The sequence below is a fragment of the Anopheles gambiae genome, chromosome 3, assembly GCF_943734735.2.
Source record: "Anopheles gambiae chromosome 3, idAnoGambNW_F1_1, whole genome shotgun sequence".
Classification (NCBI taxonomy): Eukaryota; Metazoa; Arthropoda; class Insecta; order Diptera; family Culicidae; genus Anopheles; species Anopheles gambiae.
In genome coordinates this window covers 33848040-33867465 of record NC_064602.1, presented here as the reverse complement: position 1 = coordinate 33867465, position 19426 = coordinate 33848040, and the positions used below count along the sequence as shown (strand labels likewise).

Here is a 19426-nt window from a genome sequence, read left to right as displayed (position 1 = left end):
TACACGGAACGGGAGTTTGCCAGTGCTTGGAATTGGGTTCCGCTTCAGCCCCCGCTCCGCTTCAGGAGTGGTAGAGAAATGTAGTGCAAAGGTTAGGTAGGGAAGCAAGCGCTCTGTTCAATGCGGAAAATCGGTTCCGTTGAGGAAAGATAAGCAATAGCTCCTGTCAATGTCAACAAGCCTGATGGTTTGTTTGTTTACCAGTTTACTTTAATTTTATACGCCTCAATGTATGCAACCCGCACAGCAAAATTGGCTTATTTTCATGTTTTAATTTATTTTGTTACTGTCACAACCGAAAAAAAGTGAGAGAGCAAAACAAAGAGCAAATTTTATAAAACCCTTAAAAAGGTGGTCTGCATCATCATTGCCGGTACAGATTGAGATCAAATTTTAATACGCAAACTGCGAACCTTACTAGCGCTTGTGTATGCCTCGCAGTATCGCAACAGCAACAACCGAGTATCAACCGGGTCTGTCCCGGTGGGAAGCGTAAGCCGGTGCTCGCTTCGTCTGTTTGCGATGATACGGGCGATAATTTTATTTGACATCAACCTAATGGAATGGCTCGGTTTCCAAAACCAATCGCCTCACGTTTCACTAAATCTCGGCTTCCATTTTCCCACCCAGTTAAACCTCCAAGGAGGAGGACGGGAGCGACGGGTGAATGAGAGAGGATGACAGAGGCGAATATGGTGAAAGTCACCGCAGCGGACGGACGGAGTCGGTTTGCCCCGAAGACAAGTAAATCATTTATTCGCGTACCAACGACGATTTAGAGCGTGACCTCTGCTGCTGCTGCTCTGCCCTTCGTCCCACCGGGCACTACTCGTCCCATCGACGACTGTGTGTGTGAGGTAGCGAGCGAGGAGAGCAGGATGAAATTGAATATCGATCGCAAGTCATTTGCCGTATGCGAAGTTTTCTCACTTCTCCCGCAGATCGCGCTCCAGTTCCATAACCCCAATCCCCTGTTTGCGCCTGAATGTTTGCAAAGCATGGCATGCGATAGGGAAAATTGTGGTAGCCCTGCTGCTGCCGGTGGAGACGGTGATCAAGGGGATAACTGCTTGAGACAGAGCACACAGAGCCTTCGGTACAAATTGGATGCGGTTTCCCACGGAAGAGAGGACCCGAGCAGAGGAAGCGTTCAATTTGTCCCTTCCCTTTGTGGTGTCCTCCCCCTGTCTTAAAACCTCAATTTTACACACTGCCACTGTGCCCCTCTGTTGAACGGTTCCCTTTTGTCTTGTTGGGTTCGGGGTAAAGTGTTTATGAATTTGACATTGTCTGTGCATTGTTTTACATGGATAAGGCGCTGCCATCCGACCCGGTGAAAACACAGATTGTGTTTGTGCGTGTCCGCTGCAGAGGATCCACTCACAAGATGACGACTAGCCAATGGTTCGGTTGTGCTTCCGAGCTGAAGGATAATCCCGACTGACATGGCGATATTGGGAGCTGCCGGTGCGCTTCCAGTGACAAAATTACAAATTGTTCGATGACAATCGTACCAACAAATCATGTTACGCTGGCGGGCTATCATTGTGTTGGACGACTTTGGACGGTGTATTGCTCTTGTTTTAGGGGTAAATGGAATATTGATTTTCGATCGAGTCGCATTAAGCCCGGCCGTTTTAGTGTGCTGCCTTTGCCGACGTTTTGTGACCATTTACCAAAATTTGAAACTATTTGTCCAAATGCTTAAACACTCCGCTCACTCGGTGTGTGTGTGTGTGTGTGTGTGTGTGTGTGTGTGTGTGTGTGTGTGTGTGTGTGTGTGTGTGTGTGTGTGTGTGTGTGTGTGTGTGTGTGTGTGTGTGTGTGTGTGTGTGTGTGTGTGTGTGTGTGTGTGTGTGTGTGTGTGTGTGTCGATGTGCCCTGCTCGAAATTCCAACAAGAGCGCTAACGATAATGGATCATTGAGGAGAATTCCCTCTTTGCCATGGCGCCTTTCTCTCGTGGCTGGTTGCGAAGGTTGGGCATTGATGGTCGGTTCAAAAATAAATGTCAACCAGAGTGTGTATCAGGTGCACCCGCAATGCAACACAACGCTTGAGGAGCAGAAAAGGAGGGACCCTTGGGGGGATCCTCATGATACCCTGGACCGAAGCTGTACCCCGTCGGAAGCCGTAAATACAGACGACAGTTGTTGGCATGCTGGAAATAAAATACTTGCCACACTCGAAATAAATCGCGTCCTCGCTTGGTCTCTTTCTCTATCTTTCCTGTCCTTTTCTGCAGTGACCGTGTGTGGAGCGCGCGCGGCAAAAGTCCCATAAATAAATGCATAAATAAATAAATACGCAACATTGGATTTCCGTTCCACCACAACGCCGCGTGCGTGCATCGGAATTTTGCGGGCCGTAGTTGCGCTTGTGTCGGGCATCTTTTATCGTATTTTTTGTTATTAAAACTGTGCTGCGCACTGTCGCGCCTGTCTGTCTGTCGGCTCATCCTCGCCTTGGAATGTGTGTTTGTGTGTGTGTGTGTGCCTATTTTTGGGAAAACAGGAAGGGGACAGCAAGTATTGAAGCGCCGTGTGCTGTGTTCGTTGTGATCGTGTTATAAGCCGCGTGCTAGACGGGCGCTAAATATTACAAAGGAACAGAAAACATGAGCCGTGCGTGCGTGGGGAAATAGAAAAAGCAAAGGGCGGTGCCGGACCTTGATATACTTCGCCGTGTGCTCGATTATTGTGCGCTTGGACATTCGCATATCGATCCGGAAGGGCAAAACAAGGCGTGCGTGTGTGTTACAGTATACCTGGAAGCTAAATCAGTCAGGACAAACCGAGCATTATCGAGCAGGGCGTTGGAAACAAAACACGACTTCTGGCGATGTCGGTTTTTGGTTTTAGCGGTGGACAGGCGAGTTTGATGCTCGATTGTAATCATTTCACCCCGGCGGCAGTATTGTGTCCGTGTTGGACGGGCCCGTTTGACATTGCTCCGTTTTGGACAAGGTCAATTGCGGCTGGCTGCTGTATCTGAAATCGTGACCACACCACCGTCGGCAAACTATGGCCGCTCCCGGTAATCATAACTTACAAAACCCCAAAACGTGTCGTTTTTTTCTTTCGCCCGCCCATAATGGTTAAAGTTTGCGCGCTCAAAACGAGTTGCTTATTTGTTGAAATTGTCTTTTCACTTTTAACTTTCCTTTTTTAATCCCAAAAAATAAAATCCTTTTTGAAATTGATCTGTATGCGTACCGCTCCCCGAAAAAAAAGGAAAAAAAAAATGGTCATGCTTCATCTTGCCTACTTAGTTTAAATTTCAAATTACACTTTTCGACGCAGAATCAATCGGTGCATGGAAAATCGAAAAACTTTTCCCCGTTGTCGAACAACAACAAAAAACCCCCCTTTTCTTCGCTTCTTCTAGCAGAGGCTAGCGCAGAGAGTGTGGAAAAGTAAAGAAACATAAAAAGTGCCATAAAATCAATGTTTAAACTCGACGCAAAACTTTTTAGCCAGCCAACGAGTAGTAGCGGGCGGCCTATTCCGGCCGAACTCGAGATTTTCTACATTTTCTCGTTGCGCCACAACACAATTGAGCGGAACGTTAAGTCGCCCAGGGAAATCTGACTGCGGGCTATTTTGTTGTTGGCTGTTTCTTTCGGCTTAGTTTCCTGTAAGTATCTGCCACTCCACCACTATCTGTTCGTTTTCCTTTTTAACCGCGACGGCGAGCTGGCTTCTACTTTATCGAGAGACTCCTTCCTTTTCATTCTTGTAATAGATTTCTTTGTATCGTAGAATCTTCGCTTCCTGATTGATGCCAAAACCTCAACCTTTCTGGGGGTGGAAATGCCTGCGGTAGATAGGATGACATTTGCCCTATAGCGGGAACGGGCGATACAGTGAGATAAATGAATAATGCTCAAACAGTTTGGAGGAAATGTTTCACTACTCACGTCGAGAAAAGGATGGTCTCGTTAAACAAGAGCGCTTCCGCTACATTAGAGGACACAAAAGGGGCAGAAAAGACACAAACATACAAAACAAACACATCCGGGTATTTTGGCAGCATCCCTTTACCGCATGCTTCATCGTGGGATGCAACGGGGAAAAGATACGACAAACATCGCTTAAAATAGAAGAAGATTTAATGTATTGCGCTGTGCAATAAATCGATCGTCGAATGAACCGTACACTCACCACACACAAACGTGCATTTATTGTGGAAAAAAGTAGCTCCTATAAATACTGCCATAATGTGTAGCCTTGCGCTATCTATATATTTACCGTGCTTTATTGCGCTTCCAGCTGCAGTACGGTAGAAGGGCCTTCGTACCGAGTGCAAACTTCACAATTCTGAGCAAACGATTGCGTTGTGCCGGGATTTCTCTCTCCGAGAAGTTTTAAATATTTCATTTCGCTTCACGGAACGATAACTGACAGCTGCATTGTTGAGCTGTGTAGAGAGAAGGCGAGCTGGTAGCGTAAGCAACGAACCCTTTTACCGCGTTGTTCTTTGCGCTAGCTCTAAAAGTGGAAGGGAGCTGGTACAAACAAGCCTCGCACACGCGTCCACTGCAAAGAGTGGCGGAAAATTAATAACAAACAAAACGCAGCATGATTAATGTGATTATGTTTCAAAGTAATTAAAATAGAATAAATGGACAATGTGCCGGTGCCGCCTTCGCAACTTCGTTTAGTGTTTACGCGGGACTCTGGTGCGGGCTTTGTGTCCAACGAATTAACCTTCTCACAGTTCGCTTGTACCCGCTTGGGGCTGTGCTGAGTGCCCTTTTTATGATGGTTAGTTTAATTGAAATGATTTAAAAATAAATACAGCTACTGGACGGGAAAAACGGTCATACTTTTAGAGGATTGTTTTTATTTCCTGCCGCATGGAACACAATTAACATGCGCAGCATGGTTTGCACCGTTTTATTGGCCGGTAAGCTCATTTTTGATGTTTTAATATTTATGCACTCGATTCCCTGTTGCGCGATGCTGCTGTTGCTAGTGTGCCCGACATGTCGCTACTGTTGCGTATGTAATTACAGAACCGGGACAGAAATAAACTATGCACAGACATGCAAATGAAAGCGTGTTTGGACGTGTGTGTGTGTTTGTGGTGGTTTTCAGGTTCACCTGGCAGTTACATGTTGAATGCAAATTGAACAGATAATTGGCCCCTATTGTTTATCATGTTGCGTTCCATTTTTCAACGCACACTAACGCACACACAGGAAACTAATGAAGCGATTGTGATGCGGTGATGATTATGACTGTGTTATGTTCGGTTTTTATGGTTCAATTTGTAAACTTTACAAAGATTGCCGCAATAAAGCTGATTTTGTGACGCTAATAAACGGGATTTGGTATGCGGGTTGTATACTTTTAGGTGCAAAAACAACTCAAATTACCTGCAGTGGCGCTCGATTTATATTTTTAAATCCTGCTTATACTTTAAACCTTCACTAAAAAAAGATAAAATACATCTCGTTTGTGGTAAGAGTAATTATAACAACATAAAATCGCTTGAATTCATTGCGCTTGAAAGCGCTTGTCTGTTCATACGAACAAAGTGCATACTTGCAGGCGCTTTGCCTTCCAACTTCTGCTAATTTTCATTTTTTTCCATGCTTCGTTTAAACCGAAAACTTTCTTCATCAGTTGCTTATGATAAAAGTTAGCCGGGCGCTTCGAGATAAAGCCTCCTAACCGAGCAAAATAAAAAACGCTCTAATCGATGGGCTATTGAACAGGAAACGAAATTTTCAAACAGGTTTCCTTTCAGCTTTCGACCGAGATGCTACATTCTTGGAAGATAAACTGTAAAATACAAAATACAATAATTAAACACACCAGTAAGTCCCACCCGTGCGCGCCGTCCTACGTAAGCAGCAGGTCCGTCCAGTGGGCACAAATTCTTTTCCGAGAAAAAGCGTTCCTAATAGTAAGCCATTTTACGTTAAGGAATTATAACTTTCTACGCCACCGGCAGGATTCGGTGGAAAAGGTAATGCTTCTGCACTTTGAGCTGATAGAAGTGAGCTTTTTCATGAAGCCTCTTTAATTTAAGTAATACGATTATTGACGATATTAGTGAGTGTTTGTGTGCGGTACAATGAAGCTAAAATGGGACGGTGGTCTTGTCGCTCGACAAAACCAAAACCAAGATACGCTCTAATGCGTACGGTGTAACCTAATTTCCAAAAAGGATTCACATGTTTGAACTCTCCGCTTATTAGGGCACATTTATCGACTGCAGCCCCCGACCTCATCCAACTCTCGCTGTTTAACCAAACACGTAGAAACCAATCGAACCATCGTGGATGATAACCATCCCCCTTTGTGTTCATTAAACGCACGAGCCGTGCCATCCTTTTCAGCCCCTTCTTTACCAAATTGCCGAAAAAGGTACGGCTGGTGTTAAATTTCTTCCCATCATTTCCTTCCTCCTTTGCTGCAGATCTCATCCTAGGCGTGTTCTGCGTGTATGTTGTGATCTGCGTTGATTGGAAGAGAGTGTTTTACGTATTTCAAAAATCCACTCCCCCTTTTGCATACATCATCTTTGTGCGCTCGTCGTTCGTGTCGTCGGAGCAAGATTTCGCTTTTCCCCCGTACCCATCGGTTTTCCGGTTTATGGCGTTATCAATCCCACCTCCCACCAAGCGATGGAATCTCGACCTCTGTGTGTCGGTACCGAACGAAACAAAAGCGAAGGAATTCACCCATAAAAAGGATTAACAAACGGTCGCCGCTGCAGTCCGGTTTTCCGGCAGAAAAAGGGGTTTGTCAGATTAATTATCTCGACCTCGATACGAAAAATGGACGCGCGGGCGGTCGCTGGCTGTGAGTATGCGCCACCCGCAGTGTCCCAAGCTCTCTCTCTATGGTTGCAGGGATATACGATGGGATCTAGAATTGGAATATTTGAAAAGCCTTTCTTCATTGCGACCAGCAACATGCTGCGTCGTTGTCGGTCTTGCCGTACTGAACAAGCACCGTTGCAGTGGGAGGACAGAGCGAAACACTCAGCGCACGGTGTGGTACCGAGTAACGAATCAAGCGGCTCAAATCAACTGTGGATGTGTGTGTATGAAGGTAGTATTAGCGAAAAGGTACTCAGTATCCTTTTCATGGTTATTGTGTATTCAAATTTATCCCCTAACAGGGGTTTTTTTTCGGTCCGAAAAATGGGCCACTGTACGCTGCTTCCGTTCACCTTTTGTCGGTGGATTCCATTTTCATCCCTTTTTTCCCAGTTTCGAAATGGATCTTCATTCGTTTTATTGTTAGCTAGCATGTTTCCAAAAATTCCATCTGTGTACACAGAATCAAAAAAAAAAAAAGCGGAAACAAGACCACCGCGGAGTCGGTACTTGCTTCTGGGTGGTAGCTTAATGAAGAGCAAGTCATGACATCAATTTTGTATTACTTCCTACCGACCGGTAGCAGTAGTCATCAACCTAGTAGCCAACCTGGGGTTGTGTAGTGTGTGTTTCCATTATACGTGTCCCGGCAGATGAAAATGTATGCAAACGCATCTAGGCGGGCGGTATTTTTGTCGTGCCCGGTTTTCCCGTGATGATGCCACCATCCCGTGGCATGGTTCGAAAAATGGAACGTTCTTCGTGGATGCTGTTAGGGTTTTATCGATTTTCGGGATGATTTCGTTACATTTCGTCAAAGTGCTGTGGTGCTCGGCTCAACACTGTTGTTTGATGGATTGGTCCGGTGCCTTCTGTTGGTACGGATCCTTTTAGTTGGTAAAATATCGCATCCCGTCATCCGTCCTTATATTTGCTTAATACAGCTACCAATATGCTGCCAGAAAGGTTTTGTTAGGATAATTTTGCCATGCGAATTGCATACTTGTCGGCGCTCCGTAGTGCCCTATGCCTAATGCAGTTCAACAAAGGTCGCCCGTATTTATGCAATTTGCACCAACAAAATACATTTTTAATAGCCTATTTGCTCCAGTCAACAGTACAAGAGTACGTTAGTTTCGTCCAGCACGTTAGTTTCGTGTTAGGCGTGTTGAGAAGCATTCCATCGTGTTTGCAAACGCTGTCCCAACACTCCGTGTGCGGCCCTCCCTTTGGGGGTGACAAACGTGACAGTCTGGCGGAACGGCGCATCGAGAACAGAACCACAACAAAATCATCAAAACCTAACATTGCCTTCCCTGAGCATTGCCGCAGCAACGTTTTGGAGGAGGTTTATGTTCATAAAATATTTGAAATGTTAAATTCGTTCGCCTCGCAGCCTCGAAGCAATCAACCGAAGGCGAAAGAAGGGGCCCGTTCTATGTATATGTGTGTGACCCTCTTTGCATGACGTGTGTGTGTGTCGTGTCACTTTTCGGGATGCTTTTGGGTGGTGTGTGTGTGTTTGATTCAAGCGAGAGGGCATTGTAGAGGCAGCAGAGGGGGAAATGTAAATAAGATACATATCAGCAGCAGCACCAGTGACAACAGTAGTATATCCTTGTGTTGCCGGATGGTGGTGCCTGTCTGCCAAATTGAGATGTCGTTCTTATGGCGCTGTCAGTGTATGCTCTGTCCATTAGCAGGCGGACGGAACAAACGGAATGTGCTGCATGTGTAACTGTGTGTGTCTATGTATAAGAGGACTGGTACTGGTAACAATCGTTACCGTCAGCCTTTGCTGCTGCTACTGGTGCCTGGTGTTTAAGATTTTCGGAAGAATTAATTTCAGCCACAAATGGGCGTACGGAACGTACGATTTCACATGGAGACATTAATTTCGACACGCTTCCATGGAGTCGATACGTGTCCTGCCTGACGGGTGGGTAAGGGAAGGAAACACCCAAACAGTCTTTTGCAAAGGGACTTTAGGAGTGTGTCGCCTTTTCCACATGTCGCCTGTGTTGTAGATGTCAAGAAAGATGACAAAAGTGATAAACAATTTATAGCTTCGCTGTGGCGAAACGGACCACGCACGGAACGGATTGAGTAATGGGGTGTAAAGAATGGCTGAAATTCTAAATGAGGCCTGGCACCAATCGTTGTTGAAATGATTTACCGAAGGATATTAGAATATTCTTGTTTGGCTTGGTGTAGAGTACATTTCCCCAGAACGAATGTTTAATAGTATAATGGATCGATTTATAGAAATTCGAGGAAAACTTATATAAATTATTATCTATATATAAAAATCTCGTTTCACGGTGTTTAAGGCAAGCAACCTTCGAAACGGCTTGATAATTTTCAACGAAACTTTGCACACACCTTATGGTGGTATGAGAATAGGTTTTAAGACTTACATCATTTTCAGATGCTACACTAAACTTAATTTAATTGCAATTTTATAATCCCATACCAAGGGCAATATTGTTATTGTTGTATACAGTACTTTGACACTCGATGTTAAGTGCAGTTTACACTGGTGTTAAAACCCCGCAAGCTAATTCGAGCAGTTTACGAGCTCGAATGGGGCCTCATAATCGCGATAGCTTTTAAGCGCTGGTATATGGGTATAGATATTCCCCGATATACGCCATATTCGATATACGCGATATTGGTATACGGTATATTCTAAAGTTGACAGTTCTTTGAGCAAATTGTACAAGTTTGACACATCGAATGTCAAATGCAAAATAACTTCCTATTGATCGAATTTTAAAAACCATTTCAAAAGGTACAGGTATTCCCAGATGTATGTTATACACGATATACGCGATTTTCTTAATTTGACAGTTCTTATACTAATTTGACACATCGAATGTCAAACTCAAAATAATTTCCCTTTTGGTCGAATTTTAAAACCATTTTAAATGATACAAAATTGTAATTTTTAGTTGAAATCAGATCAAATGACTAATTTAATGGCTAAAATCTACCCCATCAAGCTAAATGATTCAAAAATTAGCTATAATTTGACCGAAAATATCGAAATTTTACTTACGCTAACATTCGAGATACGTGATTGCCTTCAGTCCGCATTAATAGCATATATCGGGGTGTATCTGTATATGGTATATGGGTCCAATAAACTCCGTGGTAAGCCAAAAACTCAGTGGTACCCAAACGGATGATTGTCATAGCAGATCTTAATTAACAGGTTGGTTGATAAGTCCCCGGTCTAACAAAGAAAAACACATTTTTTGTCAAAATTCGTTTTTATTATTCAACATAGTTCCCTTCAAGAGCGATACAACGATTATAACGACCTTCCAATTTTTTGATACCATTTTGGTAGTACTCCTTCGGTTTTGCCTCAAAATAGGCCTGAGTTTCGGCGACCACCTCTTCATTGCAGCCAATTTTTTTCCCTGCGAGCATCCTTTTGATGTCTGAGAACAAGAAAAAGTCGCTGGGGGCCAGATCTGGAGAATACGGTGGGTGTGGAAGCAATTCAAAATCCAATTCATGAATTTTTGCCATCGTTCTCAATGACTTGTGGCGCGGTGCGTTGTCTTGGTGGAACAACAAAATAACAAAAGTTGCTTGACAAAAGACGCTCTATCTCACAAACTAATTGACATACAAACGTCAAATTTTGACACGAATCATTTGAAGGTTGGTACTATATATAAATAATATGCATTTAATACTAGCGGCGCCATCTATGTGTCAGACCGGGGACTTATCAGCCAACCTGTTACCTACTGTTATTAAGACAGATAAGAATAATCGAAGCTTTGGGATAAAATCATTGTAATCATTGTAACCATTGTTTTTGTACTCCTCGGATCTATTTTTAATTAAAACGAGACATTAATTTTATCCCGTGTGAAACCGAGTAAATCAGCTAGTATTTTACAAGACATTGTATATGCTTAGCTTTTTAGTAGACAAGGTGTTTTCATAAGTTAAATGTTATCTTGAAAAACAAACGCAATTGGTACAATTTAATGCGCTCTCGTGCTGTCACCCTAAAGCCAACAGCTGTCTCAAGTCGCCCTTCATACTTCATACACAAGGTATGAAGCTGAAGGTATAATTGCCATGATGATGGGTCTCTGTTGCCACGGTAGCTAATTCCGAATGTTTACGTGCTCTGTGTCACCAGCACCGCAAACATTTCCAATTCCACAACAAATTGTGTTTGTGTAGCATTTGGATCTTTCTTTTTTATTTTTTGTAATATTTCTCTTCTCACAACATTCCCAAAAAAAGGGAAAGGCGCTGCTGCTGACTCTAACGACTGTGTCCCATTGCGATGCGAGTGAGCAATGGGCCATAAAAAAGTTATGAACCAAAGCAAATTTAATCACGCCGATAAAACTGTCCACTTCTCTCCAAAAAAAAGGCTGTCCTAAAACTGTGTCCAAAGCTGTGACACTGAAGCGTGTTTTTTGGATGCTTCTGTCCAAATGGACATGGACAGAAATGATGATGCTGCATGGTGATGCTCCGCTATGGTGGGTTTGTGGTTTTGTTGCACAAAGTTTTGTCCAACTAACCTGTGTCCTGTGTCCTGGGAATGGCCACTCTGTTGCAGCAAAAGTTTGAGTGATAGGGGGACACACGTGTTCGTCCCGGTATGTGTGTTCGCTGTCATCGAATGTCCTTTTCGCCTTTATTTTCCGGAAACATAACGACGCCACAAACATCCCTCCCCCACGAAACACTTTATCAATAAGCGTGTGCTTCTCAATTATGATAAAAGCATTCTGAGCAGCGTCCCATTAACATATTCTCGCACTCAGCTCTCCTCCAGCTCGGTTTGTTAGCGCCCACTCATGCGCCCGCCCACCCTTGGCAAACCGAAGATGTGTAACGCTTTATTAAAGACACAGACACACAGAGAGTTTGTAATAATAAAAGAAGGAAAATCATTACGTGTGCAGAAACGGGGTATAATAAATGGATTCTTGCGTTCCTCGACTTCTTTGAGTTGGAGTTGCTGCTGTTGGAGGTGTTGTCGGAGGGAAATGTTCTAGCGACAAATAAACCACAACTTGGGCAGGACGTTTGCACCAAACGGTGCGTGTGTGTGTGTGTGTGTACACTTTTGTATGAAAATCGATGAAAGCACGCGCGACCTGACAGCACTAAAAATAGATCGCTTTTCTTCTATTTGCCTCCCGAATGGGCTGACAGCATCGTGCAGAGACGGATGGTACACTCACCACCCCAACGTCAACGACCGGACACCTTCGGACACACACACACACATGCCAATCAATCGATTGATAGCGTTGAAGTCCTTTTTTCTTTGTGCTGGGCCCTTTCTTTCGCTACTCGTGTCACTCGCTACTGTCACTGTTCGTCTCGTTGTTAGGGTTTGTATTTTCGTACCCCAATGTGTGTGAGGAATGTGCATCTTGATAACGCAGAGTAGGACACCATATTCGACCTACCCTGTGCACTGTTGGGAGCAGTAGCAGCAGCAGCAGCAGCATCATCATGGTTTGCGGTTAATGGCTTTGGCGTTACGTATTGTTAGCGTCGTTTGGGATGCATGTTGGAAGCGATTTTGCATTGATTTTTCCCTCACTTTTACACCGTTTTTATCCCATGATTGCTATTCAAATAGGAAAAACGGAGGCAAAAAATGTTGTTGCACTCATATCAAAGAGGAAAGCAAAACGTGTAACAATCAACAATTTGAAAGCAAAATAAAATCCAGAAAAAAATCTGTAAAATCAGTTAGCATTGTAAAAAACAAAATCCGACAAAAAAGCAAACACACCTACTCCTGCTGTATTCTACGGAAACAGGTGGCAGGGCTGGGTGTTTGTCGCGCTGATTTTATTTTGCATATTTTCATACCTTTCGTTATCGCAATCCAATTCCTAACGTTCAGAAGCAGCAGCAGCAGCAGCAGTGTCAGCATATGGACAATGTCAGTGTTTTGTACGTTTCTTTCTTTTTTTTTAAATATGCCATAAATTACCATCGACAGTACGGGGAGGTCCCGCGCACTTGATGATACACGGTAACGAATCCCACACACAGTGGGACAACATGGAGGTGTGTTTGTGGAACTCCGATCAAAATCCCGGGAAAGCCAGCCGCAACAAAATAAATGCATCCGTTTCTACCTACCTTTTCGCTGTTTTCTCGGTTTTATTCGTTTATGTGCATGTGTTTGCTAAAGGGAATGTAATTGATCCTTATCGATCACGTTTACTTCTGAAAGGGGGAAGGGGATATGTACCATGAACTCGTGTCGTGCTTTTGATTAACTACAGCGTTAGCTTTAATCACATGTTTGTTGGTAGAGTAGTAACAACATTTTTGCACTACTTTTGGGTTAAATTAACGGCTAAAATGAGTGACTTCAGATCAATCTTGTATTTTATTCGCATTGTTCTTTACGTAGAAACTAGTTGAAACATTCCTTCTTACCTTTTAAGATGAAAATTGTACCTAAGTAATGGAGCATGACATTTTCTCTCTTTTCTATTGAAGTGGTACGGATATGGATTTATAGATCTCCATGGAACTCTTTACAGATACCTTCACAAGAATCCATTAAAATGTAAGATTCTTTCCACAGCTCTTCTGGCAATCTTTTCTGACAATTCCTGAAGGGCTTATGCGAAACTCTTTGTGGGAAAAGGTAGTTGAAAATTGGTCGTTTTGGTACCCAAACCCCTTCAGTTGGAGATCTATCAACCTGGTGCAGCTCCCAGGCAGTGATAAATTCTCAAAACACCGCCACGAGACTTCCGAAAGTGAGAAATGCCTAAAGTTCAAAGAATGCATTTAAAATTGTGCCTTTTACAGAACGGGCGCGCTCACCACACTCAGTATGATGATGATGATGTGTGCTTGAATAAAATTACTGCAGCTAAAGGATTTAACTTTACATTTACCCTCTGGTTCGGTGTTCCCGTTAAGCTTCCCAAACCGTCCCGCTCTGTCGTCCGCGGCTTACACATTTCCATTCGCCCTGCTGAGTCGGTTTTACCATTTTCCACCAGTGCTTGAGTAACTGGTGTGTACTGTGTCTTTGTGTGTGTGTGTGTGTGTGTGCTAATTTTCTCTCTCTCTCTCTTCCTCTCTTCCTCTCTTCTCCGGGCAGGTGTTAAGACATAAAGACGGCCACCATTGCGTTGACAGCTTCCGAACTATGACGGGATCTTCTGCATTATGGTAAGTGATGCTGCCATTTCGCAAAACTACTCTGCCCGTTTGGATGTGAGTTTTTTGTTGTTGTCCTTGCACCTGTCCCAAAAACACCACATGCCAGAGTGATGGAACGCGGATGAAAAGACATGAAGAATGATTTAGTAGATGCTGCAAAGGAATGCAATGCGCTGGGTTTTTATTTTACCCCGAGCTTTCCTGTTGGCTGTTTTTTATATTTTTCCTTTTTCGCAGTGATAAATCTTTCCCTTTTGCGTGGCAATAGTTTCCCCACCATTATGCCCGGCGGGGGTTGCGATGATGGGCGCGTTATGTATGGCGATGCCCGAGCGGTTCGTCGCTTGGTGCAAAGCTTTACCTAACTCCACCGCAGAGCGCAGGGTATTATTTGTTGTTTTTATTTGTTATTTTTTAACGAACCAAATCCAGGCTCGGGATTACATGTTATGCTGGTATGTTTCTACGTTTTCAACACGCGCCCAGAGATGTTGGCAAACAAGAAGGCAACCCTATTGTTCCAAAAATGCTCGCAAAATGCTTTCAAACCCGCACAAAATGCTCTGGGTACAGAAGAGGGCAAAGAGACGAAAAGTTCTTCATCATGTGGCGCCAGAATGCCTCGGAAGCAACTTCAACACACACGCACACAGACCTACACATTCCCACTACACGCAGGAAACACATACAGAGAGCATTGCAAGCACTGCGGTGAGGATGCACACGAACGAACGCAAGCCGTGGGTTAAACTGGGCGGACAGCTTTCGTGCTTTTGGCATTGTGTTATTTTTGGACCACAGCCAAACGGATCGCACCGAACGAGGGCCAAATGGGGCGTTCGAACATACACACACACCCAGTAGCCTTCATCCCAAATAGGGTCATTAAAGGCAAGGGCCCCCTCCGATGGTGCAACTGAAAACCTTGTGCGCGGTGCCCTTTTGTTTTCCATCGACTTGCTGCTGCTGCTGCTGCCGCTTCGGTCAGTAGGCATCGTTAGGAAGCATATGGGAAGAACGCAAGGCAAGGAAGGACACAAGTATAGTGCCCTGTTACGACACACAGACTGCGTGACTCCAAAGTTGAGCATCATCATCATCATCGTCATCAAATCGGGTGTAAAAGCTGCAGCTAAACTCTTTCCTTCTCTTTCTCGTCATATCTTTCCAATGGTTTTGCTATTTTTGGAACATTGAAGCTTTCTTCTTTCTTTTGGGGGTCCATTTGCTCTGTGCTGTGGACAGAATGGACCAACTGCAGAGCAAACGAAAGCAAGCTCACGCTGGGAAGAAGTGTCTTATGGCATTGGTAGCACCGTCCCAATAGATTCTCGATCCAAATCGTACGTCCAACTGAACGTTTCTCCATCTGCTAGCGGTTGCGAACCAATACCTTCATGTTGAGGATCTGTATTTTTTCTCTCTCTTTTTCTTCTTACATTGCGAGAAATTTTCACTGCTTCTCTGAAAGAGGTTAAAATCTGATCTGAAGCTTGGCTCGCGCTCTCCTACTCCTGCTGTGCAGCCTCGAGAGCTGATTTTCATTGGAAAGAGTCGTCTATGGGACGATGGGAGGTGGTGTAAGGTCCCTTGGGGTCATCGTTTCTCGACTTAAGTGTGCCTCACAGTTGGAATTTAATTTTGTCATTTTTCCCCATTTCCGGTTGGCCCACTGCCTGCGCGAGATGTCCGAAGAAGTGAGGCGAATTGCAAATTTGTGTGACAAAGATGTATGCACATCCTTCTTAGAGGCAATGGCGAGAAGAGAGAAAGAGACATAATGTCTGCAGAAGTTTATTTGCATAACCCCATGTAAATGGTGGAAAGAAAGGATTTGCAAAATTTGCTAATGAACTCTGTGCCGTGGGAAAGCAATGGTACTACTACCGGGGTATCTGGGGAAAGCTTTATTCTCGGTAAAGCAATGTGAAGCAATGTTGTCATTTTACTGCGCTGCTGCTAGCAAACAAACCCCGCTCGTGTTACGGTTATGTGGAAGTAATATGTTAAAAGTGCGCTCCTCTTCCAGCGAAAGCTCACAAACTCGGTGGTTTTTGGTACTCAGAAAAGGCACACACACACACACACGCTGCTGCATGCTCCTGTGGCTGTGATGGAAAGCAGAAGCTACTGAATAAGTAATTGTTCGCGTTTCTAACTACGCGGAACTGCTCTCACATGACCACGGATGATAATCACGAGCACCAAAAATGAATCATTAAGTTGGGCGAAATTTTCACGCGCTTAATTCCTTGGCACAACACATACAGCTGCTGTGTGTGTGTGTGAAAGAAACTTTGCCATTTGTGCAAAATGATGGGAAAACTGCATCATTACGCTCGTGTTGAGCAGCCGCGCTACTTTCGCCGTGAAAAGATCAGTGTCAGAGGCCGGGGATTGCCAATTTGAACAGGACGGGAAAAGCCTGCATCCTTGTGACATGTTGTCCGTGTGTGTGTTTGATCGTACGTTCATTAAATGGCGATCGGTCATTCGATGTTCGTTTTAGCGCATTGCCCGCCACGTGTACGTTGAGCTTGACCGTTTAATCCCCGGCAGCAATGCGACAGGAAACGGCTAACAGAAGGTGGTAGCCAAAGCACACTTGCCCCCCATACAGGAGTGTTTATTATTTCCTCAATCAATCATTTTTAATGAGCACACACACGTACACTCAGTAGTGCGCCTGCAAGGGAAAAGTGCGCAGGGCTGGACAATCGACATACTACTACCGAACAGCATAATCAGCATACCGGAGGGGCAAGCGGAAAAAGAAAAAGCAGTCAGGATTGATGTGGAAATGGAATTCATTTATTCATGAGCACGGGTAGCGGATAGCGAGCGGAGAGTTACTGTGTTGACAGATACACGGGCTGAACAAGCAAATGGGGTGGGGATGGTATGCCCCAGGGGAGGGTGGGAATGCGAACCGATGGGACAATCGAACAAGCGAGAAGACCGCCGAATCGTCGTCGTGAACACAAGCACACTCCTCCGCCTTCCCGGTGTTCGCGGTACATTAACTTTCGGTGCTTGCCGGCGGATAAGCTCTCCCTCCTATTTGATGTTTCCTGTGCGGCCAGCAGCAGCAGCACCACCAGAACCAAAATGAACATCATGCTGCTCTAGGTTGTGCTACTCGAGCCCCGGTTTTTTTTTTGCATAATAACGAACCATTGTCATTGAATGATGGTGGTGTGGATGTAGTCAATTCCCATTCTGGCTGTTACTGCACAGTAGCAATACGGTTGGGGAATTTATTTGTACCCTGTAACACATCAACGGATGCTTAATTTGCCTTGTGAAGTGAACGGAAGAGCAGATTGAGTGCGAGATGAAATTTCATGTTCAATAATATGTATATATTTGTATTGTGAATGAGTTACAAACGAACTCCAATCGAATATTCCAACGAATTTAGCTCAAAGAAACTGCTGAAAATACACATTGTTCACTGTCCCGCTCGCTAAATTGAAAAAAAAAAGCAAATTGTGTCCCGCTTGTTGAATAACTTCTGTTTTTAATCATGTATTTGAATGCAGTGCTGTAAAATCTCATGAGCATCACGAGATTTTTCACCAACGAAAACAATGAACCTATCCGTGGTAGCTTGATGCTCATTGCTGATACTCAATGAAAGTGCGTCATGACATGCCGAACGTGACATGCGAATGCTTGAGTCCAAAGCGACACTATGACTGACAAACTGAGCTTAATGTCGGCGCAAGCATAATCATGATTTTTTGCTGGCTGGGAACAGTGCTTGCCAAATGACACTTTTTCAGTCACCAACACTCATGACTGAAACGCAGCTCAAATCAGCTCACGTACACATCTGAGATGATCAGATGTGAGACTCTCAACAGTTGTTGGATCAATCACATGCTTGGTGACATTTTGTTTAGCACCCAACTCTTGATCACTCACTTGGTATCGACATTTTCTGTCGGTGATAATCATGACATTCTTGGAATAATATACTTGACGTGTGGTCCCAAGCAGCAAAATTAGCATGCTTTCTCGCCCTGACTAGTTTGAGTTACCAAACATGTGATGGTCGCAACAACTGTTTGAGCCTGACCTCTGATCATCACAGTAGAGCTCGCGATGGTGGTATGATTTTGTTTCAGCCGGATCTGAAACTGGAACTGATCACAGGAAAAAAAAGTCATGACATAGTGATTGACCAAGCGTTGGTCGCAAAAGTAAAATTGGTATTGGTCACACCAATCATTTTGAGTATCATTTCTGATTATCACAATTCAGTACGTGACGCTGACATGGAGTTTGTATCAGTCAGATTTTTTATGACATTGACATTGATATTTTGCAGCACTGTTTGTATATTTTGTTTCCACGAACACGGAGTAAGGTCAATTTTTGTAAACAAATTGCATAACTTTAGGCGTTTTTTGTGTTACCAACAAACCGTTTTTGTGACACAATATCGAATGGATTGATTAAAATAATTGCTCTGATATTATGCAATTAACAAAATGACATTTGTTTTACCACTTTGCTACTAAAAGCAAAAAACTTCAAATGCCAAAAATAGACCCGACATCAAAAGTTAGGCACGTAATGTTGAAAATGGTAAAAAAAAAAACTGAAAACAAAATCCCCTTGTAAATGGCGAAACGGCTGCGCGGCCCTATCTGACGCCCAACGATCTCGAAACTGGAGCAAAAGTTCACAATGAAAATCAGATTCCGCTCCACACAGTCCCGCGAAAAGCTTCCCGGTTCTGCGAAAAGCTTTATCTTCTGTGTTTCTATTTTTTTTATTTGCTCTACAGTGTTTTATTCCATTCAGTTTAGATTGCTACCAAACGGATTCGCAATCATTTCAATCGCTTCTCCATCGACCAATCCGAACGCGAATGAACGAACGAACGAACGTACAGCCACAATGACGTCGATGAACGAACTGAGGGCACTGTTTTTCCCCCGGGGGTGCACAAAGGGGGGAGAAGAAGGTGAACAACGACCGTGGAACCGTGAGGTTTGACGTAAGGTATTCTTTTTTTGTGGCTTTGGTGCTCAAACATTATGAAAAGAAACGATCACTTTACGGTCGTGTCAGAGCCGATTTTACCTTCATGCGTCACTGGGGAGGGCCCAGCCCGAGCGAGACTTTTCGTACCGAACGTGGGCATTCGCGCTGAATGAAAAGTGGCTCCGTATCTACCTTAACTGTTTATTGTAGCAAACAAAAAAATCAGCTCACACACACACACTTACAAAGCAAACGCGATAAAAGCTCTTCGAAGCGCAGCGTTGTGCAAAACAAATTTCACCCAATTGGAGGAGAGAGTGCGAATAAGTAATTTGCTTTGCTGCCTGCCCGGATAAAGGCAGTTACATTACAGGCAAACGAAAGAAGTGATTGGGCGGATGTTTCT

The 19426-nt window shown here is 44.0% G+C and overlaps 1 protein-coding gene across 6 annotated transcripts in view; it reads left to right on the top strand.

Moving 5' to 3' along the window:
- The window catches only part of LOC1271440 (stress-activated protein kinase JNK), a 65966-nt gene that overhangs the window by 34481 nt on the left and 12059 nt on the right, over positions 1–19426 (top strand). For 4 of the 6 annotated variants that reach the window (XM_061659142.1, XM_061659145.1, XM_061659146.1 and 1 more), the window contains one exon: positions 13964–14034. The exons of the other annotated variants lie outside the window; for them this stretch is intronic. The gene's annotated coding sequence lies outside the window, so the exon portion shown is untranslated. The remainder of the gene's footprint in view (positions 1–13963; positions 14035–19426) is intronic. 6 annotated transcript variants of the gene reach the window in all.